The 24,289-nt window shown below is 40.1% G+C and overlaps 1 protein-coding gene and 1 pseudogene across 3 annotated transcripts in view; one reads left to right on the plus strand and one right to left on the minus strand.

The window, feature by feature from the left end:
- Opcml (opioid binding protein/cell adhesion molecule-like) overlaps positions 1-24,289 on the minus strand; it is a 1,129,591-nt gene that overhangs the window by 491,982 nt on the left and 613,320 nt on the right. The window lies entirely within an intron of this gene.
- On the plus strand, positions 1,522-12,704 carry LOC102009484 (annotated as a pseudogene).

Here is a 24,289-nt window from a genome sequence, read left to right on the forward strand (position 1 = left end):
TTGTGTGGTGAAGGCTGAAAGGAAAGAGTTGCAGTGAGCTCTGACCTGCTCCTCCTCTCCTGACAGCATCAGAGGAGCTCACTGCTGCAGGTGGCACACTGTGATTAACAAGGCAAACCGCAGACCACACCTTTCTATGGAAGAAACTGAACTCAAACTATGGCAGCACTGTTTTCATTCTGACTTTATTGTAAATTGTGATTGTTATGGTTTGTGTGTGGATGTCCCTCCAAATCAGTCATGGGGGTGGACTCTTAGTGTTTATGATTGATTCATGATCCAATGTTGGGATTATGAGTTTGAGTGCTACACCTGCTCTGGTGCGGGTAGTTTGCATACAATATGAGGGAGGGAAAGAGGCTGCTTGCTGCCCCTCCTCGCTTTTCACTCTTGCTGCTTTTTTCTGTCTTCCACCACTATGAACTGCTGTCCTCTGCCATGTGCCACCCTGCCTTGAAGCCAGCTGAGTATGGACTGAAACCTCCACAAACTGTGAGCTAAATAAACCTTTCCTTCCTTAATTCTGGGCGTCAGGTATTTTGTCTCAGCAAGGAAAGAAAAGTAAGTAAGAGAGTGATGGTAGCTTTACACCAGGGCCCAGACGATGGTTTGCTGATTTTAGACCCTGGAGATGAGTTCCCCAGAGCATAGAGAATGCACAGCTCCCAGTAATCAAGCCCAAGCTACCATGACTAATCCATCATCTGTGGCCAGCAAAGCTGGCTCCTGAGTGTCGATGTGGAGTTAATTAGACAAATATTGTACATTCAAGTCCAATTGATTATTAAGACACCATAACGAGGATTTAACACCGCGGCGTGTATTGGAAATGCTGCATTATACTTTGCACGTGCCTGCTGACCCTCAGAAACTGTCATCAACTGACAGCATCCAGTAGCAGCTATGGTCTGTTTTATCATTGCTGATTTAATAAGACAGTTATTGTTCTCTGTTAATTAATCATCTATCAATTAAAGTCAAAGGCTGGTATCAGGTATATATGCTCTTGGTTAATTCTGGGGTAGTTAGCATATTTTTCTATTACCAATGACTTACTAAATCTTATCAGTGTTGGAGTCTTCCAAGCCCTAAAGGAATCCTGGCACAGATAGCACTGATCTTACAACTGATGGAGCTTGATGGCAGTTTCATCCTTGGAATGAGGGAAGGAAAACTCACTAAGTGGTGTTCTGAGGTAGGTGGTTTCCTGTAAAGAAAATCTAAGTCTAGAAGCTGTGGATTTTCAGGTTGCCATGGTGCCTGAGACTAGATTAGCTTGATAACCCTTTTCTGGACTCTGAATAAAGAGCTATTATTTTGCCTGGGCATCGACCTAATTTCCTTAACAGGAACTGAAGCAATGGCTGTGTTCATCAATCTCTGTCTCCTCAGTGGGTTAGGTTTTCTGCAGTGGTAGTGGTGGTGATAATAATGGCAATGGCAGTGATGATGGTGGTGATGATGATGGAGATGGTGGTGGTGGTAGCAGCGGTGGTGGTGATGATGGTGGTGATAGTAGTGATGGTTATGATCACTATAGTGGTGGTGGCTGTGGTGATGGTGATGGCAGCAGCAGTGGTGGTAATGGTAGTGATGGTTATGATGGTAATGGTGATGGTAGTGGTAGTGGGATGGTGGTAGTATTGATGATGGTAGTCATAGTGTTATGGTGATATTGGTTTTGGTGTTGGTGTTGGTGGTAACAGTGGTAGAAGTGGTGGTGAACATAAATTCAAGAGGTTCCTTGCATCATTCCATTCCTACATGAGTGCCCACTCTTTTTTCTTTCTTGTTTTAATGTTTTCCTATTTTATGATTAGGGTTAGTTCTATGTCACCGGTCCTGAAAATTATCTTACAATAAGGTAAAAGCACAATGTAATCTTTAACTTACTAATTTAATTAAATGTATAAAAGCTGCTTTTACCTTTCTTATAATGCTATTTTTAACATTCATATTTTAGAATGTTTTGCATATGTTAGTGCTGTATTTATTAAGGAATAACTCATTAAGTAAAGTGAACATTAAGGTCACTGATCTCAAGAGTACAGCTCAATGATTTTTTCACACATATACACACTTGTCAAACACACCCAGATCAAAATATAGAACATTCCCACCACACTACAAGCTTTCCTCATTCTTCTCTGTAGGCACTGCCCCACAAGCCCTGTGGTACCTGTATTGATGCCTAGCATCATTTATTTGTTGTTCTCTTCTTGAACTTTTTGAAATCAGAATTCTGTAAAGCATACACTTTATTGTCTGGAAAATATTAATTTTTAAAAGTAAAAATAAGAATGTCAAATCAAGGAGTCTTAGATTGACTTTTTAAAGACTGTTAACCCCACTTTACAATATCTGCAGCAATCTACTTTTTCTAATATATTTAGCTGAATTTTTTAATCATTATTATCACCTAAGAACCTGAGGGTCTCCAATCACCACCAATCTTATAAGTAGATTCCAGTGAGAACATTTAAGAGTACAAAGGCTATAGAGGTATCCATCTTGCATGTTCCTTCCAAATTTAGACTTGGAAACATAAAATGTCAGAAATGAAAGGAAAAAATATGTTATCACCCTTGTCACTGTAGTGATCTTATGAAGCAAGATGCTGATGTACAGAAAGTACAACAGTGAAACATTATCTTTGGACATTGTTGTGTATAATCGAATTAACTACAGGGGGACATTTCTGACTAGATTAGAACTAGGAACTAACTGGACTTCAGTGAGAGGTATGATACATGGAGCTTAGTACACACAACACATGCCAAGACTCAACACATTGGCAGGTCTCAGAGAAGACTGAACTCGGAAGTACGGCAGTGTCTGGGAGTGTAAGCAGAAGGAATTGACTTGGACCTTAAGCCCTGATACTGAATTTAATCACAGGCTTGCATCTCTGGCAAAAAACTAGGAAGAAAAAAAATAAATGCCTTAACTTTAAGAGACTGAGATATACTAGGCAGGCTAGCAGGACAAAAATCAGGGAGGAAACGACCCATGCTAAGGCAGTGATATTGAAACAGATCCTTGAACATGCGGCTCCCTCATTCCCAGGAAATGGATTGGAAATGCAAATTCTCAAACCTTTCCCCAGACCCACTAGGTCAGAAACCCTGGGTTGAAGCCCAGAAATCAATTTTAGCACCACTCTGGATTATCCTGATACAGCGTGATGCCTGCTGAATGTTCAGAAGTAGAGCACTTAGTAAAGCCTGCCCTCGGAAATTAGAACCAAAGTCAAAGCTGGGCCAGAATGACGAAAAGCTGTGTTGGCCCCAGGGTGACAGGTTGCAGGGCTCTGAGTCTGCAGTGCAAGAAATGTTCCTTGGCTTGGAGACACTGCCTGGACAGAGCAGCAGAGTCAGGAACAGCCTGGCCCTATGCCTGCACCTTTCCAGAGAAGCTGAGCCATTACATGATGTATCAAAATGCTTGCATTCGCATTCCCCTGCCTCAAAATATGAGCTTTTTAACAACAGAAACGAGCCCTGTTATCTATTCACAGTGCCTAACAAAATGTTTGAACCATGACAAGAGCTGCAAAAAGGTTTGTGGAATGAAGAAGAAAAAGCATGTGTAAGTAAAAGAATGAATAAATAAAAGAGAAGTTAACAGTAGAGCATATATATTGTATGAGTCCGTACGTATGAAATGTCCAGAACAGCACATTCCTAAAGCACATTGAGTGCCTGCTAAAGGCTAGTGAAAGGGGCTGAAGGATGCCTGCTGGTGGATATGGGGATACAGGGAAGGAGTGCAAACACCCTGGGATGCTGAGTGGCAATGTTTCCATGGCCTTATGAATATACTAAAGCCCATTGAATTTGCAGGGTGAGTTTTATGGTATGTGAATTATATCTCCATAAAAATAATAATGTTTTTAAAAAGCAGAATGTGTGAATATCAAACAAGACATCTTAGAAGAAACATTTCATAGGGCAATAACGATGCTGAGGAGATATTGGAAGTCGCATATAATGAAACTGAACGGGACAAAACTGCAAATACAACAGACCTCCCTCTACTCCTGCAGTGTTCACTGTATCAAATCAGCCAGTGTACCTAGGCTTTCAGCAGTCTGCCATAAGCTGCACTGGAAGCACTTGCGTATTGAAGCGATGTCCCCAAAGTGGGTACCCTATTGGTAGCAAAGGAAAGTACACAGCCTGTGGACATCACCAGGAGAAGAGAGTCCAGGGTTGTTCCCTGCTTCTCTTTCTTCTCTGTCATCAGAAGAAAATGACCCCTCCCAAATCACTTGAGTTTCTCCAAGATCATCAGGACTAACTCCTGGAGAGATGCCTGGCTCCCTTTTCTAAAAAATGGAACTAAAAATGCTTAGTATCTGTGGGAGATGGCAGAAGGGAGTGGGAAGAAGAGTGCGGCCTGAGGAACCACACTGAGCCCTTCCTGCACAGTCCGGACACTGGAGAAGGAGGAGGACAGTCTGCCCCAGCCCAGTCGTCCGGCTCCAAAAGTGGAGGGAGCAGAGGTGGCTGAGTACAGACAGTAGCTGCTGCCCACGGCAAGAGCTACAGCCAGCTCTCCGGGCTTTTTATAGCCCTCCTTGTTATTACCACCTATTTCTTTTTATGCTACTGCCAAAATGCCACCATTAATCTTTCACACTCCCTGAAGGCAAAACACGGGTAATTGGATTTATCTGGTTTTAGAATTTGTTAGGTTGCGTTACAAAATAAATAAATAAGTGACCTCGAAAGCGAGGGGCATCTTCTTGGCTCGGTGCTGTGGAATCTGGGCCGGAGCAGCCTGGCTCATCAATCTCGGCTATCTCCTCCCAGCACCTTTCACTCCTGTCCTGCAGCCAGTCCCTGCCGCACCCAGCTTGATTTAGGAAGTGTGACTCCCTCCAGTCTGCACCCAAGCTGCTTCCCAAGCTGCATTATGCTCCCTGTGCATCTCCTTCAGCCGTGGTGAGCTTCTCCTCACACTTTGCTTCCCCTACTTCCACAGTGACTGCTCTGCAGGAGGCTGTTCAAAGCATCCTTTCAACCACATGTAACCTTTCTGTTTCTCCTCTTCTTGCTACCTTGGGCAGTTTTTTTCTTTTTAAAATCTATGTGATTTTTAAGTGATCATATGGAACAAGGCAATCTCACAGTTTTCCTCTTCAGCAGGGTTAGATGACCACAGAGAACATATTCAACAGGTACTCTTCGGCTTGTCCCTCTGGCCCACCAGTATTAGATCCTATAGGAATCACCACTGAAGGACCTGCTAGGTGCAGCCTCTGGGAATACTGACCACCTTCCCTTCCAGCAGCCCAGAAGGCATGTTGAACAAAAGAGACTCACTTAGGTGGTCAAGGGTCAGTCTACACATGGAACAGCAGTCAACCACCATCACCTGCTGCCAGAGCCCATCTTCCATTATAGGACCTCAGAATTCCAGAATCCCTCCTGCCAGGCTGACTTTCCCAAAAAGATACATAAGGGGACCCTGGCCAATGACACCACAGGGAGAACTCCTAAGAAGACCTTTTAGAGATTATTTTAAAAGCAGATACAGGGGCTGGGGATTTAGCTCAGCAGCAAAAAGCGCCTGCCTGTCAAGCGCAAGGTCGTGAGTTCGGTTCCCGGTACCGGAGAAAAACCAAAAAAAAAAAAAAAAAAAAAAAGCAGATACTTGCAAGCTCTTAATGACTACTAGGACTGTGTTGTACGAAAATGTGATGCCCATCACTGCTGCAGCCATCCTGTAGCCATAAAAGGGGATGATCTCAACAGTTTAGGTGATAGAAACCAACCATGGAACTGCCTCTCTCTAGCACTATAGACTATAAATATTACGATTACCCACACTTTCATTAATGTTGCGCTTTACTACTTGGAGCTAAACATGTCCTATCTGCTATGCAGTGGTTTTCCCTTAACCATGGCTTTACTAGATCCAGAGTAGATATCCCACTCAAGCTGTGGAGTCAGGTTTTATCTTCTGGACATTTGCAAACAAAACAGAGGAATACACCCTAAAGCTCAGATGACACAGGATGACCATCTCCTGTGTGTGGATGCAGAAACTCAAAGGACAAGAAAACATGTACAGGAAAACAGGAGAAAACAGGGGACACTTGGACCACAGGGATACAGGCATATGACAGATTGGCTTCTACATTCTTAAGAACATCTACTCCCAGGTTCCTTTCCTTTCAGAAGCCAAGTTCTCCTCTCCTGAGATCCATGATCTATACAGCATAACCTACTTCTTTACTTAAGCAGTTTGAGTGAAGTCTGGTAAATTTTAATAATAAAAGCAAAAGAGTATATGTGATATTCCGAGCTAGATCCTCAGAGGTGAATGAGGTATTTCCCCACCCCAACCCTGTGACATGGTCTTGCAAATGGGGGATGAATGAGTGGATCCTGTAGGAGAACTTGAGACATTTTTCTAGAAAAAAGGCAGAGACATGCTGGAGTATGACAAAACACCAGGCACCCCCTGATGCACTGGTGAACATGAAACACTGCCCTCAAATACAGTACTTTCACAGAAGACTTTTGAGGTGTGAGAATCATATTTATGAGTGTGTTATGGAAGGGTTCCAGATTCTGTACATGTGGCAAGAGTATAGGAATCTGTCCTGTACAAAATCTTCTGAGTCATTATGGTGCCCAAACAGACCTGGGAAAAAGCTCAGAAACTCTTGAGGTGACCAAGGAAAATCCAGAAAGATTAACAGAGAATTAACATTTAAGAGAGACCTGAAAGGTGAGTAGACTTAGCACATGTAGACAGAGGTTGGGAAATAATTTTCAGAAAGAGAAGAAAATTCCAAGTCACTACAAAAACAACATAACTTAGGCTGGTTACTATTTCCATTTTTCTTGTGGTCTCATAAGTATGTGTGCCAACTGTGCATACTTACACAGCCACAAAGATAGGGACAGAGGGACACACTGCCAACACATCCTGTACAGCATCACAGGAGGTACTTGAGACAACTGAATTGAAATCCTTTTCTTATTCCTTAAGAAACTAACATCTAACATCCATTTTTTAAAAATTGTGTATATGTGGGCACACGTATGAGTGTGGCTCTGTATGTCTTTGTATATTTGAGATAGAGAAGCTAACAATAAACAAGCAATCTGATTTCAGGTATAGTCAGCTATACTTGTAAATGGTGGGGGACAGAGCAGGAAGTAGTAAGGTCAGAACTGGGTTGAGTTAGTGAAAGCTGCCTGTTATCTGATGCATAACCCTGCTCTCTGGAGAACTTTCAGTATTTCATGCAAGGCAGATCTGTTGAGGACAAATCCCTTCAATCTCTGCTTGGCTAAGAAAGTCTCTATCTAGGTTGGTGATTCTTTTTTGTGAGGCTTTAAATATTTCACCTCACTTTCACCTTGCTTGCATAGTTTCTGAAGAGAAGTCCAATGTAAATCTTATCCCTGGACCCTCCATAGGGGAGGTGATTTCACTCTCTGGCTTCTTTCCAAAGCTTTTCTTCCCCTTTCCAATTGAACTTTTTGGATTGAATATAATATATCTAAGTATAGATTTTTTTTTTCATGTATTCTTCTCAGTGCTTTCTGAGTTTCCTGACCTTATGATTTGGCATCTGACATTAATCTTGGGATTCTCTCAGTCACTGCTGTTAAAAATATTCTTTTCCTTTCTGTCTTCTACTTCTGGTATTCACCTTATACATATGTTATACCTTTTGAAATTGCCCCACAGCTCCTGGATTTCCTGTTGTTTTTTCCCTGTTTCCTCTCTATACTTTTTACTTTGGAGAGTTTCAGTCAGTAGATCTTCAAGATTATTCATTCTTTTCTCAGCTATGCCCAGTTGAAATATGTCTAGAAAAGACACTCTTCATATCTATAATTCTTTTTTCAATTTCTAGCTTTTCATTGTAATGATTTCTTAAAATTTCCAACCCTTTGCTTACATTATTCTTGTGTTTTTGGATGTGATCCACTTTTCCCATGAAGGTCCTTAGCATATTAATCATAGTTTTAAATCCTCAGTCTGACAATACCAGTATCTCTTGCACATCCGAGTTTTGCTCTGTCTCTCCAAACTGGGTTTCCTGCCTGAGGGTGGTGGAGCTGAGGTTTTGTATCCCCCAGCAGGGTAAAACAAAACACTTTCCAATGAAATACTTTCCACTGAGGGTAACATTTTTATTAAAGAAAATGGAGTTTTATGGATTTATCTTCTAGCAAACTGAGCATTTCGGTTTTAATATTTAGATCATAGATCCATTTTGATTCTAGTTTAGTACATGGTGAGATATCTTGGAAGCAAACTATATGCCCATCAACAGATGAGTGTATAAAGAAAATGTATTTATACACAATAGAATACTATGCTGCTATAGAGAAGGATAAATTTGAGGTATTTGTAGGTAAATGCACACACCTTGAAACCATAATATTCAGTGAAATGAATCAGATACACAAGCTGAAATAATACATGGTATCTCCTGTATGAGACACCCAAAATATAAATAAAGAGCAAAATAAAGGATAGATAATAGGAATTAGGAAGATGTTTTTCAAATGGGAAGGGGAGCTAGAAATGGAGAGAGAGAAGGAAGAAGGGAAAAGGCATTTTGAAAAGAAAGAGAAGTGTAATAGAGCTTTCTCAAGTGGGAAAGTGAACAAAAGTTGGAAGGAGCAAGAAGGGATGGGAGGGGAAGGGGACAAAAAAGAATTAAGATGTTTTGTGTACATGAACAGACTCCCCACAATAAATGTAATCAGGATGTACTGCAAACATGTACTAAGAAGAAAAAAAAACTGAATCCTTTGGGTATATTTTAAAACAATTGCCCTGCTCTTGCTAATTATCTCATGTTCAACCTGGATCCTGGTGAAGTTTCTGGAGATAAAATTCACAAATGTGCAGGGGGCCCCTAAACTCAGCCTCTGGAGTTTGTGTGTCTCGAGTTAATCCATATGTTAATTGCCTTTTTCACTTTTTGATTTATCATAGAGATTAATGTGTTTCATTCTGGCATATCTGTGCCTGTGGAAAACACAATTTGATTATTTTCTGCACAATCATCCCCTTTTTTCACCTTCTCCCCTAGTTTCACATTTTGGGGTGATTCCATGCATATATTTGCTTACATCTATCCTCCCATTCCTGACCCTTATACCACCTGCCTCCTTTTCCTTCCCTTTGAAGTGTCCTAGAAGAATCTTGTTCCAGGGACAGTTTCTAGGTGTCTTCTCATAATAAACCAGGACTTTCTGTAGCTCTCTGTCTCCAGCCTCCTCGAGTGTGGCTTGTCCTGTGACCTCAATTTTCTGGCATATTTAAAAAGAGTCATTGATTTTCAGTTTGTTGAGAATTTTTCTTGTTGTGAGGATGGAAATGCCAATGTCCAAGCACCACACCTGTCAGACCAGGTAGCAGAAGACTCTGCCCAGGCTTGCCTGTCATGCCTTACATTTGTTCTCCTACTTGCTCTGCTCCAGGCCCTCCTTCCTGCTCCTAGAACATGCTGAGCACACATTCAGCCTCTGCTGTCCCCTACTGATGGATAATCTCACCAGATACTTGTACAGCTCACTTTTACACTGTCCTCAGCTTTCTGCTCAAATCTCCTCTCAACAGACAGGCAGCTCCTAAGAGCGAGGTCATGAGTTTGATTACTGGTACCAGAAGAAAACCAAAAAAAAAATACAGGCAGTTCCTGAACACCAGAGCAAGAACAAGCACACCTGCTCCTGTTGACATGTTGATTCCACTCTATCGATATTCAGAGAAATCATCCCTGTATAATATGATGGTATGCTTTAAAATATTTATCTTGTTTACAAACCATTGTACACCCTGTTCTATAGCTCTATGATGTCAGAGATGTGTGGTCTGTTTTGATCCCCATTGTAACTCCAGCTCCTATAAGACTCCCCAGCATATGGTAGCTCATACATACTTGTTGAATGAATGAATGAACACATCAATCTCCCATAGTCTATAAGACCTGTGAATAACCAAATATGAAGAATACCTAAACATGTGACACCACTACATTTGAAATGATACACTATTTCACATTCACTAAATGATGAAAATTAAAATTTAGGAAAACTGACAACCCCAAATATTAGTGAAATTGTGGAGCAGATAAAACACTCATAAATTACAAGCAGGTGAATAAATTGGTATAATAACTTTAGAAATTATTCTGGCAGCTTTCTAAAGAGCTTAACATACACTTATCAGATACAGTAACTCAATAGTTCTACTCCTAGATGTACATTCCCTTTTTTTTTCCCCTCCCTTTTTCCCTCCCTTCTTCCTTCCTTCATTCCTTCTTTCCTTCTTTCCTTTCTGCTTGTTTGAGATGGTCTCACTTTGTAGCCCAGGTTGGCCTTGAACTCACGATATAGTTCAGACTGGTTTTATAAACTTGATCCTCTTGCCTCAGCAGCCTAAGCTCAGGATTATAGGCATGCATCACCATGTCTGGCTTTCTTAGGCATTTCTCAAGAAAAATAGAAATAAATTTCCTCATAAAGATATATAATTAAAAATTCACTGTGCCTTTACTTGTGATAGCCAAAAAGGAAACAATCAGAATGCCTATCATCAGTAAATGGATAAATAAATGTGGGTCTCTATACAGTGGTTTATTACTGAGCTATCCAAGGAGGATGAACTGCAGACAATAACATGTGACTCTCAAACACATTATGCTGACAGAAAAAGTCAGATATAAAAGAGTACTGTATAATAGAACATCCCCCCATTTATATGCAATTCCTAAATAGACAAAATTAATGTAGGGGTGTCATAAAAGAACAATGTCTACCTAAGACTTGATAACTGATGTCATAAAGTCATAAGAGAAATGTCAGAAAGATTTGAAAGTAGGAAGACCCAAGTCCTCATCTCATACACAGAAATGTTTAATAAACAAGAAGAAACTGACTGGAATAACATTATAGGATACCTGGGAGATAGCCAATGATTTATAGAATGAATCAAATGCCAATTTTTTAAAACATCACTTAAAATGGTAACAAATTGTATGGTGTCTCCATTTATCCTTGCCCTGGTACAGAACAGTGAAGTACAAGAGAAGCAGCAGCCTAGACCTCCATCCTCCCCACAAAGTGGACAGAGTAAGGAGGACATCGCTATATGGCAACACTTGACCTGTCTGCAGGCCACCTGAGGTATTCACCTCTGTGCTGTCTGTTCACTAGCAGAGGGGATTTAACAAAACAAACAATCCCACAAGATCCAACCATATGCTGTCTATAGGAAACCCACAAGATTTAAATCCACAAGTAGGGTGAAAGGGAAAGGGTGGAAAAAATATTCCCATACAAATTAAGCAATAGACAAGAGGCAGCTATGGTAATATCACACCAAAAATAGGATTGAAGTGAAGAACTCTTACAAGAATAAAGTACATTACATGATAAAAAAGATCACTTTACCAGGAAGATATAAAAACTATAAATATATATGGGCCAAATATCAGAGTAGCTAATCATATAAAACAAATATTGATAAAAATTAAAAGGAAAAAGAGACAATTCCTGTTATAACAGTAGGAAATGTTAATAATCCAGTTTCTGCAATACACAAAACAACAAAAAGATAAATGAAGTGGGGTGTGGTTGGAGTGACCTCAGCTCATCACCCAGTTCCCCTCTGAGCCACCATGGCCTGCTCCCAGCTAGATTCCAGTCAAGTGTCCACATCCCTAACCTCCCTTCTTCTTATAGTCTTTTTCATGTCCTTCCTTTTCATGTCTCTTAATATGAACTTTGAGAATCAGGATAAGTAAAAAAGCAATGACAGTTCTGGGTCTTTCCATGGCCGCAGCACCAATAACCATGTCCCATGATTAACTCTGCCCAGGCACTGCCTCCTCCCAGGTAAAGCATCATCTTTCTTCCAGTAATGTTCTTCTTTAACTCAGGTCAAGTCAATTTTACAATATGTGTGGCAATTGTTGCAGCAATAGTATTTGCTTTTCTTCTCTTTGTGTGCCAGTATTTAATAAGACCTACACATCTCAGCATAAAATTTCATGGCCTGTTGGGGGTAAATACTGAGTTACAGTCATCCTTTCTGTCTGTTATGCTCATCCTCATGTGTGTTCTCAGTGGCCACTGACTCCTCACTGATGCACTGGCCATGGGTCACTATGTTGTCGTGATCACCCTCATCTATCTGCTGAGCCTCAAGGTCTCCTGCCTCCTTCTCCCAAGGCTGCTAATCTACAGTGTCTTCTGGTAGTTTTTCCTCAGTATACATCTTCAACAGCAGTGTCCTGGTGTCAGTGGCTACACAGTCAACTGACAGTCCTCTTCATTGTCTCTCCTGCAAGCTCCACCTGGGCCCAGTGTTAAGCATGAGTTTCTTTGCCTGTCTCCACCGGAAAATTGGCCTTCTCATGCTTCACTGGCTGTCACTTCTCTCTGTTGGGCATTGTAGACATCATAATGCCCAGTCTTCTACCGTACTTTGTCTTTTGCCTTGACAGCTTCAAAAAATGAGCTAGCACTGGCTCCTATGGGGCCTCTAGACCCACCAACATTTCTGGGCCCATACAGAAGGTTTCCTGCTTTCACTGCACCCTCTTTGGACACTTCATAGGTCTGCCTACTGATACTGTGGCACCATGTATCCTCAGAGCTGCCCAGCCTGTCCTCCTCTACTAGGTGCCATTTACCTTATTACTTTGGTCTATTTAATGGGCAGCCTATGGAAGATATGATCTGAACTGTTTCCATGTCCAGCAGCTCTACATTCCTGAAAGTATGGTAGGTAAGACTGGAAGTGACCGTGATAGCCATCGTCATCCTTTTCTCTCACCAGGTGAGTTTGTTTCCTCAGAGCTGGCTGAGTACTCAGAGGTGTACCTCTAGATGTGTGGCTGGAGTTTCCATGTAAGGGGAGCTTCTTGGCCTAAGAGGACACTGGCTCTACTGGCTCCTCCTCTTCCTGTTCCTTCCAAAGTGACACATCTCTCCCTGATACAGATTCCTCCTATTTTTACACATCTGTATACAACTATTACCTTGTGGGGAAATGGAGATTTAACTACGTAAAAACTGAAAACAGCAAAGAGTCTTTCCAGAACTTCTGAACACTAAAAGGATGAAAAACTTTAGCTGATCAAAGTTTCTTCAGTAAACCCTCCAGAATCTGGGACCAGTTTCTTATGAGGACTCAGCTTCAGAGAACTAAAACAGAAACTTTTTTATCTATAGTCTTCTTTCCCCTTTGGATTTTAAATATTTTCTGTGGTATGAAGTGACTTACTATACATGCATACATTGAGTGAGTTCTTACAATATACACATAAAAATTTGTTATAATAGGTTCATGTCCAACAAGGTTTTGGAGGTGAAGGGGACATGGTTTGTAACTATATATATATATATGAAAAACCTGCTAAGATCGTGCTGTATAGCAATGAAGTGCTGGTTGTAATTTTAAGCCTGCACTTTACTGTGGCTTCCTTGTATAAGCTTCCATCTCTCCCCTTCACAACCGACCCTGCAGTTACAAATCAGCAGAGCATTTGGACCAGTAAACTCAATGGATATGGGGGACTATTACTTGGTTTGATCAGTGTAGTAAATTAGAGAAGAAAAGTTAAAACATTCTGGCCCTCCTCTTTTCACAGGCTTCTCCCCAGTTTTAGTAGTCTCTTCTTCAACCAATGTTTGAATTACAGTAGCTCATATCTTTGGGCTTTCTGATCATAATAATGTACTATGTATAAATGTGCATTTCTATTGGCTTAAAAAATGAGTTTTTTAATGAACGTGAAAATAGTGAATGTCATCATCTCTGTAGACAAAGCTGATGTAACAGACATAGATAAAAAAACACCCAACAAAGTAAAATATACCTTTTTCAAGGACATATAGGAAATTCCCCTAGATAAATAATATATTAAGGCACAGAACAAGTCTTTACAAACTTAAAAAAGAGTGAAATTATACATTTTTTCCTTTCTGATCAAAATGAAATGAAACCAGAGCTCTAAAGAATAAGGAAATTTGAAAATCACAAAATGTGTAGAAATTAATAATACAACCAGTAAGTAGACAATAGCAAGGAATATTTTTAAATATCTGGAGAAAAATGAAAATGAAAACATAAGATGCTAAAACTATGGGGTACAGTGAAACACGGCTAAGATGGAAATTTATAGCTCTAAACACAAATATCAAAAAGGAAGGAAAAAAGGCTGAAATCAATAATCTATCTTTAAACCTTGAGTAACTAGAAAAAGAACAACAAATGAAACACAAAGCTAGCAGAAATATATTTTTAAAACAAGATAGAAAATACAAAAATAATGGAGAAATCAACACAATCTTTTTTTTCTTTGAAAATTTAACAAAAATGAGAACTCTTAACAAACTTGAGCAAGGAAAAACTAGTCAGAAATGAAAGCAGAGACATTACAGCCAATCACACTGACACAAAAATGGTTATAAGAAGTATTATGTAAAAAGATGCACCAACCAATGGGTAACCTAAATGGAATAGAAAAATTCCTAGAAGGAATTCCACCTATCAAGACTCACTCTTAAAAAAACAGAAAATATGAACAGATCTGTAACTAGTAAAGAGATTAAATCAGTAATCAAAAACATCTACAAAAGGGAGCAAATAGCTTCACTGCTGAGTTCTATCTCATACTTCAAGAACTAACAACATACCTCCTCAATCTCTTCCAAAAGTACAGAGAGCAATGAACTCTAACTCACTGAATGAGCTACTACTACCCCAATAACAAAGTCAAGCAAAAGCACAAGACAGCCACAGTACCTCTTTTGAATATCAATGCCAATCTCCTTCACAAATGTTAGCTGAATTTAACAGCATATTAAAAGGGTTATACACCATGAAAAAGTGAGGTTTATTCCTGCAGTGCAAGGATGGCTACCACATGAAAATCAATCAGTGAAATACGCTACATTAACAGATTGCAGAAAAAAGAAATACACACGATCACTTCCACTGATGCAGAAAAAGAATTGACAAGATTCAACCCACTTTCATGATAAAAAATCGAAAATTAAACTCCACAAACTAAGACTAGCAGGAAGCTACTTCAACCTAATAAATTATATGAAAATTCTACAGTTAACAACAACCTTGATTACAAATGATATAAAGGTTTTCCTCTAAGACAGGACAGAGGTAAAGACCTCTGCTTCCACCACTTTGGAGCATAGGGTTAGATGTTCTAGAAGGAGCAGCTAGGTGGGAGAAAGCTGATAAAGCACTTTGTTGGAAATGAGGAAGGAAAAGACCTCTTCACAGAGAGCACAATCTTATGGGTAGAAACCACAAAAATTTCACCAAAACAGGGATAGAAATGCTATAATCCCAACTACTCTGGAGGCTGAGGCAAGAGGATTGCAAGTTCAAGGCTAGCTGGACAATTTGGAGAGAGTCTGTCTCAAAATAAAAAATAAAAATGATCAGTGGTACAGCACTAGACAGATATACAGACCAATGAACAGAATAGAAATCCAGAAACAAAACCTGGCATATAAGCTCAAGGTATTTTCCACAGGGTGAGAAGAACATTCAGTGAGCAAAGGATAGGCCTTTAGCCAAATGGTGCTGGGAAAACTGGTTATTCACAGCCAAAAGAAGGTAGTTAAACCATTCCCAGACCGTCGATAAAAGTGAACTCAAACAGGTCAGACTTTAAAAGGAAGACCAAAAGAAAGGGCAAAGAAAGGAAAACATCAGGGAACAGCTGCGTGACCTTGGATTTGACAGTGATTTCTTCAATATGGCAGGCAGTAAAAGCATAAGCAACAAAAGAAAGAAACATACACCAAAGCTGAAAAATTTACGCATCCAAAAAAACAAAAAACAAAACCCAGGAAATATCTGCAGGTCGTATATCTGATAGGAAGTTTCCTATTCAGAATACAGAAAACTTACAACTCAACAAGAGAGAAACAAACCCAATTTAAAGAATGGAAGGGGTGCAGTGAAATGAATAGGCTTTTCCCTAAAGAAGAGATGAACAAATGCTCAATAAACATAGCAATACCACTCATCATCAGGAAATGCAAATCAAAACTGCAACGAGACACCAATTTATGCCCATTAGATTTGCTATTGTAAAAACTACTAAATGAAAGCAGAAAATAACAGTGGCTAAGGCACTGAGAACCAGGAACCTCTGTGCACTATTGATGGGGACATAAAACATGTCAGCCGCCACCATGGAGGACAGTTTGGTAGTTCATCAAGTAAATAAAATGGAAATTAACGTATGATCCAGAAATTCCACTTTGGGGCATACAACAAAATAAGTGAAAGAAGGACTCATTAAAATATCTGTACACATTTCAAATTTAGTTTAGTATATGATGACAGATATAAGTCCAATTTTAATCTTCAGCATGTGCAAAGCCAGATCTAAATATTAAAACAGAAATCTGCTGGAAGATACAATAGGTAAAACTCTTGAAGACATTGGTGTAGGCAAAGACTTTATGAATAAAACCCAAATCACAGAGGAACTATCACAAAGAATCAACAACTGGGATCTCATCTTATTAAAAAGCCTTTTCACAACAAGAGAAACCACTAACAGAGTGAAAATACAACCCATAGTGTGGAAAAAAATGTTTACCAGCTATCCCTCAGACAAAGGATTACTATTGACAACATATAAAAAACTCGAAAAAATCAGACCTCACAAATTTAAAGACCTACTCCAAAACTGGGCATCTGAGATGAATGCATACTTCCCAGGTGAAAAAAATACAAATAGCAAATAAACATATGAAAAAATGTTCAACATCACTGGTTATTCTAAACATGCAAATTAAAACAACATTGAGATTCCATCTCACTACGGAAAGAATGGCTATCATCAAGAAATCAACCAATAAATGCTGGAGGGGTTGTGGGAAAACAAAAACCTTTCTCCACTGTTGGTGGAAGTGTAGACTGGTGCAACCACTGTGGAAATCAGTGTGGAGATTCTTCAATCAGTGTGGCTATTACCCTTCTGAGTATTATCCCAGAAGAATTAAAATCATCATACCACAGCAATCTATGTGCACCCATGTTTATAGCAGCACAATTTTTAATAGATAAATCTTGGAAACAATTCAAATGTCCATCAACTGAAGAATAGATAAAGAAACATGTGTGGTTTATCTACCCTGGAATACTACTCAGTCATAAAGAAGGATAAACTGGAGACTTTTACAGGTAAATGGATGCAACTTGAGACCATATTCATAAGAGAAATAAACCAGACTCACATGTGTAAACATCATATTGTCTTCCTAGTGCGCAAGGTGAAAGAGTAATTGAGATCCAAAGTGCATAAAAGATATTGGGAAATGGGAAGAAACTGCTCAGAAAGAAAGAGAAACTGGTATGGGGGAAAGGAGAAAAGAAGAAAGGGAAAAGCAAAAAAAAAAAAAAAAAAAAATATATATATATATATATATATATATATATATATATATACACATATATACACACGGAAGATAGTTAAGATAGTTATCCTACTAATTTCTCTTCATTAAAAAAAAGGTTTGTGCTAATATTGTTTGGACAATTAAATGCTTATATCTTGTATTCTGGGTAACTAATTTAAAAAATTAGTACACAAGGTATTATCCATTGTTACTTTCCTATTATTTTGTTTTGAAATTTTTTTTCTCTTTAAAATAAAATTTTAAAATATTTTTAGGGACTGGGGATACAGCTCAGTGGCATAAGTGCTTACCTGGCAAGAGCAAGTCATGATTTCAATCCCTAGTACCACAAAAAAAAAAAAGGTAAAATATTTTTAAAAATCTGTACACCCATGTTCACAGCAGTGTTATTCACAATACTGCACACAACAATCCACGTGTCCATGGAAAGATGAAGAGACAGACAACACGGTACATAACGACCATGGTCCAGTCCTAAAGCAGAAGGGACTATGGCACACACCATAATAGAGATGAGCCTTGAAGATACTGTGCTAGGTTAAGTAAGGCAGGCACAAAAGGACAAATATCATATGGTACCACTGTCTGAGGATCTCATGTAGTCAAAGTCAGAGAGACAGAATAGAATAGGGCTTGCCAAAGCTAGGTCATTATTTACTGCATACAGAGTTTCAGTTTGGGAAGACAAAGGAAGTCATATACGTTGATGGTAGTGAGGGCTACAGAGCAATGCGAATATACTTCGTGCGACTGAGCTGGACATTTAAAGTTTGTTAAAATGATTAATGTTATGTTATGTACATTTGCCACAATAGAAAAGGAGGCATTTTTTCAGGGTGACTCAAGTGTTCTGTACTTTGTGGGGTGGTACTTTCTTGGGTATACTGGCCTCTTCAAATCTATTGATGTGAACATTTAATATGGGTATGCTATTTAAAGCAAATTTGTTTCCTGGCTCCATTTTTCTCCCTTTCTGTCCTTTCCTCCCTATGCTTTATCTGTGAGCTCTGTACTCTGCCAAGGCACTTACTGTATGTTTGCATGGATAAGTGAATGTTTAAATAGCTGAGAATTAATTCAACTTTAGAAATGTCCTTACTGTCTACCATGGTGCTTGGCATACCGTGGGCACTAAATAAATGCTGCTTGTTTAAATAGTGAATTCATTACATTCAGTTCTCCATATCCTTGAGTTCTGTATGCTCAAACTCAAATAATGATAGATGGAAAACATCTGAAAAGTCAAAAAAATTAATCAGAGTTGTACAGAACAAGCACACACTCTTTTTGCTATTATTCCCTAAGAATGTAGTATAACAATTACTGATGTAGTATCTACAGTATATTGGATACTATAAGTAAATGAGAGGTGATTTAAAGTATTCAGGAGGGTGTGCAAAGGTACATGCAAATAAATACCTCTTCCCATAAGGGACTTGAGCATTCACAAATTTTGGAATCTCCGATGGATACTGAGGGTAGACTGCAACTCATATTTAAATTTTAAAAAAAATACTTACTGTTTATTGCAAGCTTGGTACAATATTAGATGTTAAGTGCTCTACAAACTCAAGGCCATGTTTTCCCTCTCAATAACCCAGTGAAGTGGGCATATAGTTCCGGGTTTTTTAATCAAGAAATTGAGGCTTAGAGAAATTGAGTCACTTGTGCAGCCATATACAGCCATTACTTAGGCAGCAGAATTGGGATTTGAAATGAGCCTTTTTGACTGCAGAGCTGCTGTTCTTAACCTCTTGATAGAGGTTACACTTTATCTTACATTTCACTAAGCACCCATTGACTTGCCAGGTGTAAAGCAGCACACAGTCACGTGCATCTGACAAGCTGTTTCCTGCACGCAGGTGCAGTAAGATGTACGCTGCTAAGACAGACCTAGGGACAGCACAGCGGCACTTGTTAGAGACAGCTGCACTTCACAGGGCCAAGGAAATGGCCAATAAATCCCTTCATCCCAAATGCCCTCTGGCACGTCCTGAGGTTGGTAATGTAGGCCTTTCTGTACCCGAGGTGAGCATGTGCTCTTCCAGCAGAGCAATCCTGCTGTAGAACCTGGGTGAAAAGAAGAGGCATGGGCTCACCTCCCTCTCCACTGCTCAGAATGTCATGCCAGTGGCTTAGAGAGTCTTGAAAAATTCACAAATACTGCAATTATAACAAGTAGAAGGAGACAGGACAAGTTAAATACCAACTATCTGGGGAAAGAATCATTCAACTAGAATCCAAATGCCAGAATCTCTGGCTGTAATTTCAGTGACTTCCCAATTACTTCAAAATGGGTGCTGAGGTCTCCGTTAGAAACTGCAGCGGTGTCAGTGCATTTGTGTGTATGTGTGCACATAAGTCTCTGTGAAAGGAGGAGAAACAGAGACAATAATGAAAGACAAATATTCATCTTTTTAAAAGACTGGGAGCCCCTACTATGCGTTGGGTACGGTATTGGACACAGGGGACACAGATGAATGAAGAATGAAATGCATCTAAAGGGGGCATGGGAGAAGCAGAGGAAAGGAGGTAGGGAAAATGACTGTCTTTAGAGATGGCATAAAAAGCACAGAAGAGTACAAATTAGAGTCCCATAATTCCTGCTCTTACAGGGTGTCTCACAGCTAATATCTCAGTGTGAGCACTGCCACACGAATAAAACACCTGACTGATTCACTTCCCTGTGTTCACGGATACTGCCCCCTTCTTTTTTGCAACTAGGAAGCTCCAAACAACCGAAGAGCAAGCAAGAAGGCCCATGTCAGGACAGCACCGCTGGGTGGTCAAGCTAGATGAATGCACAAGCAAGCCGCACGTGTGAGAATCAACTGCTTACTGCAGACGAGTAGGGCTGACAGGAGCATCAGGACTTGGCCTAGACCTCTGTGAAGTGGTCGCTATAATAAGCACTTGCATGGGCAGACACATGGTAAGCACTGGAAAGTCACTGATCACTAAGCTGGGAAAGATGAGGTCAAAGGAAGCCCTACTCTGCCAGGCAAGAGGTCACTCGGGCCTTGGGATAGTTCCTCTTTGCTCTTTGGCTGTGCGGCAGTAACTCCAAGTTAGCCATTTGTGTGCCTCCGACTGTGCACCCTTTCTCTTTTTTCTTAGCTTCCTTCTTCCTTTTCCTGTGGAAAAATCTGTCCTCTCATGTCTTTCCATTGCTCTGTCATTTTCTTTATTAATCTTCTCCTCCTGGTCATTACTTATCAAACTACCCCCAATCACCAGGCAAATTTATTGTGGCAAATGTATACATGAATCAAATGCAATGAAAGTTATGCATTTTAAACTTAAATTTGGCTCATACTACAAACTCCCAAAACTTGTGAAAGTACTCTGAAATATCTTTAGGGAAATGATTCCACATTATCTCCCTCTAATTGCAACTACTTTTCTTCAGCCTTAGCATTCACGATAAACACAAAATAATCATATTCATTTTTTCCTCTTTGTGTAATTACTCCTACAACATTATTCTGTAGTATCCTTCATTGCTAGCATACAGCATTTTGGATAACTGTGAGTTAAATAATTTTCTGTGGAATAGCCAGAAAACTTAACAACCACTTATAACATTCTTTGTTCCCAATATGCAATGGAAACTTGGTTAATCGAGATAACATAAATCTTCAGACTCACTGAAAATGTTTAATATTCCAAACCAATTTCTTAAAATTTTATTGATCAGCACTTTTATAAGAAGCGAGGTCAAGTCCTGCAGCATTTCTTACATTTAAATAAAATATATCATTTCCAGGGAAAAAGGGGACTAAAACAGGTCACATGATTTTCTCTAGGGTAAGAATCAGTAGCAAGGTGAGCAGAGGGCCACTGGCTATTTTCACTCTTAGCAGGTTAAATTGAAATGTGGATATAAAGATAGGGGAGGAGGATTAGGAAATGACATATTTTAGGGTTTAAAGCAATTATTCTCTTTCCCCTGTACTTTGGGGTCACCTGCTTCCTCACAGAACCCACTGGCTGGCTCTTGCCCACAAACAGCTTGCTTATTCTGCCTTAGTATGAAGGTCCTTCGAGGTACTGGAATGCTGTGGGAGGTCACAAAACAGAGGAGCAAAAGCTCCGGACAGATTCAAAGCCCACTGCACCAGTGATCTCCTGACCCCACACTGGGCCCTCTGGTGGTTATCATTTCATGCAGGTTTCAAGCACACATTTCTGCCAGCTACAGGAGGTGGCTCGATGTGTATTTGAGTGCAGGTAAGAGGAGAACCTAAATTCAGGGCAGCAGACAACCAATGTTCTCAATTTAAACAGAGATCACCACCCGTTCTGTCTAGTATATGAGCAGAAATTAAATAAAAAGGGCATTTAGGGTTTTTTCTGCTTGTAGTACAAAGAAACCTTCTCTGGTCTGTACATAAGGGAAGGGGGGGCATTGAAATTAAGAAGCAGCAGAAAGGTCCTCTAAAAGCAGAGTTCAACTCTGTCACATAAAAGACATGTGACCAAAGCCAAGTGGCTAAATTTTTCTAAATGTGGATTTCCTAGGCAGTTAATTGGGATTGCAATATTCTGAAAATTACATGAAATGATAGGTAATTGATGTGGCATCTGAGACCCAGTGCATCATGGATAATTTTGTTTGTTCCAAAAGCATACTCCCTCTCCCAGGGTCTTTGCAAATTTTATTAAAAGGTGTGTGATATTATCCCTTAGAGAGAGTAATGCAAGTTTCAAACCCTGCCTTTCCCTACCAGGAAGATGATGCAAAGGTCTAGACAGGCAAGCACCAAGCAGACCAGACATCATAGCTTTGATTTCAAAGAGTATAGCAAGGTACAAGCAGCACCAAGTAGGTATCACCAGAATCTGGGAGGGGATGGAATATAGAAAAAGATGAAAAGAACCCAGTCTCTCCCTTAGCAGCCATGTAAACTGTAGCTCCATGCAAACTGTAGCTCCAGTTTCACCAAATACAGCATCAGCCTAAACATCTTCCTTCAGGGAAAACAATAAACAGACAAATCTGAAATAATCTGGTGCTGTCTTGTCTATATTAAAAAAATAAATGAAGAAACGGTAGTACTTGGTTCTTAACTTAATAGGCAATGCAAATTTCTACAGCTGTCTTGGACTAATTCCCTCTTCTCATCTTGTGACTGTGAAGACTGCTTCCTGTTAATAATAAGTAATTTTAAAAGTCCTCCCCTGGGAAGGTCAAATAAGACCTACTTGACTCTTCCTCTCCGCTGCATCTCACTACCAGCTCCCCTCATCTCTGCATCACGCTGAGGCCCCCTCCCCGGCAGCCAGGAAGTAAGCACAGTGAGAGAAGGCCAAGGGCAGAGTCCTTTATTAGAAGCTGGAAGAAAGGAAAACAGAAAGAGATAAACTGAACCCAAGGGCCAAATTTACTAAAAGAGGCCAAATAATTAGCCAGAGGGCTTAAATAAGAGCTGCTGAGTTTTCTAGAATGGTTCAGGAAAGCACAAGGCCTCTATCTTTAACGTTCCAAAACATCCTCCTCCACCCCTCCTTCGGGGTGTGGGTATGTGGTGTATGTGTTAAAGAAGGGAAACCCAACCCCACCAGTCAGGGACGTTATAGAGTGTCACAGACATAAGCCAACTCTGTTCTTGCAGACGTGGGGGGTGCTGCAGCTGTGACCCAACTCAGGATGTACCAGCTCCCCAGGCAGCACTACTGGTACCAAGCTCCTTCATCTACGACCATGCAAATCTTTCTAGAGACATGCCAGCTTCCCTTCCAAATGATTCCTACAGCTGCTAAGAAGGTTCCTCCTAACTCTGCCACCCGGCTCATTGTCTAGCACTCAAGGATACTGAAGACTGTGGTGCAGTTTCAGATCAGATTGCAATCACAAGTGGATCCAACTATCCTCTCTGGAAAGTGACTTGGGTGGAATCTAGAAGTGTCCAAAAGTTCCAGCACCAGATTTTAAAGAAAATGTATTAATCAGCTTTCCCATTGCCCAAACTATCTGACACCCACAACTTAAAGGAGGACAGGTTTGTTTGATTAACAGTTCCAGGGGTTTGGTCCATGGTGGGGTGGTTCCAACATCCTCACAGGAGTTGGGGTGGAGTAAAGCCTCTCATGTTGTGAAGAGTGGAAGCAAGGGCACCAGAAAAAAAGCCATGGACCAACACAGACTCCAAGGTCACGCCTCCATGACCCACCCAGACACATCCAGAAGTGTGCTTTACTAATCTCCTAAGAAGCTCCCAAGCCAATCAAGTGGCCAATTATGCTTCACAGTAAATGAAACTGTTTAGATACAAACAGTTCATTGCTGTAGAGGTAGCAATATATTAGAACAGGTGGAGTCTCATTAGGATGGATTAAAGCATTCAACCACTACTTATTTTGTAATCCCTAGTAGCCCATGTAGTGTCTGTGTCCAACATATAAAGCATTAGCTCCAGGAGCTCACAGTCTACACATGAAGAAATCACAGTCCATAGCTTGTGTCTGTTGGAACAGAAGTCTGTAGCAAGTGTTCCTGGAATTCAAGTGAGGGTAGTCATTAACCACAGAAGCTAAGAGGAATTGACGAAAGATTAACACATTTTAAAGTTGTGTATGAATGTGTGGGTACAGCGGGAAAGGAAGGAGTAGATGATATTGAAAAAAATTATGAACATCATCAGGTATTATTGAGGAGTTCCACTGGTATAGTCGTACCTGGCACACTCAGCCAGCTCTCCAAATCTGCAGGTTCTACACCCATGGATTTATCCAAATGTAGACTGAAAATACTAAAAACATTTGTTCTAATTGTATGCATACTGCATATGCTCAGATTTTAGGTTTTTGTTATTATTTCCTGTCCAATACAG

This window comes from Chinchilla lanigera, unplaced genomic scaffold (assembly GCF_000276665.1).
Source record: "Chinchilla lanigera isolate Chin_1 unplaced genomic scaffold, ChiLan1.0 scaffold00011, whole genome shotgun sequence".
NCBI classification, from domain to species: domain Eukaryota; kingdom Metazoa; phylum Chordata; class Mammalia; order Rodentia; family Chinchillidae; genus Chinchilla; species Chinchilla lanigera.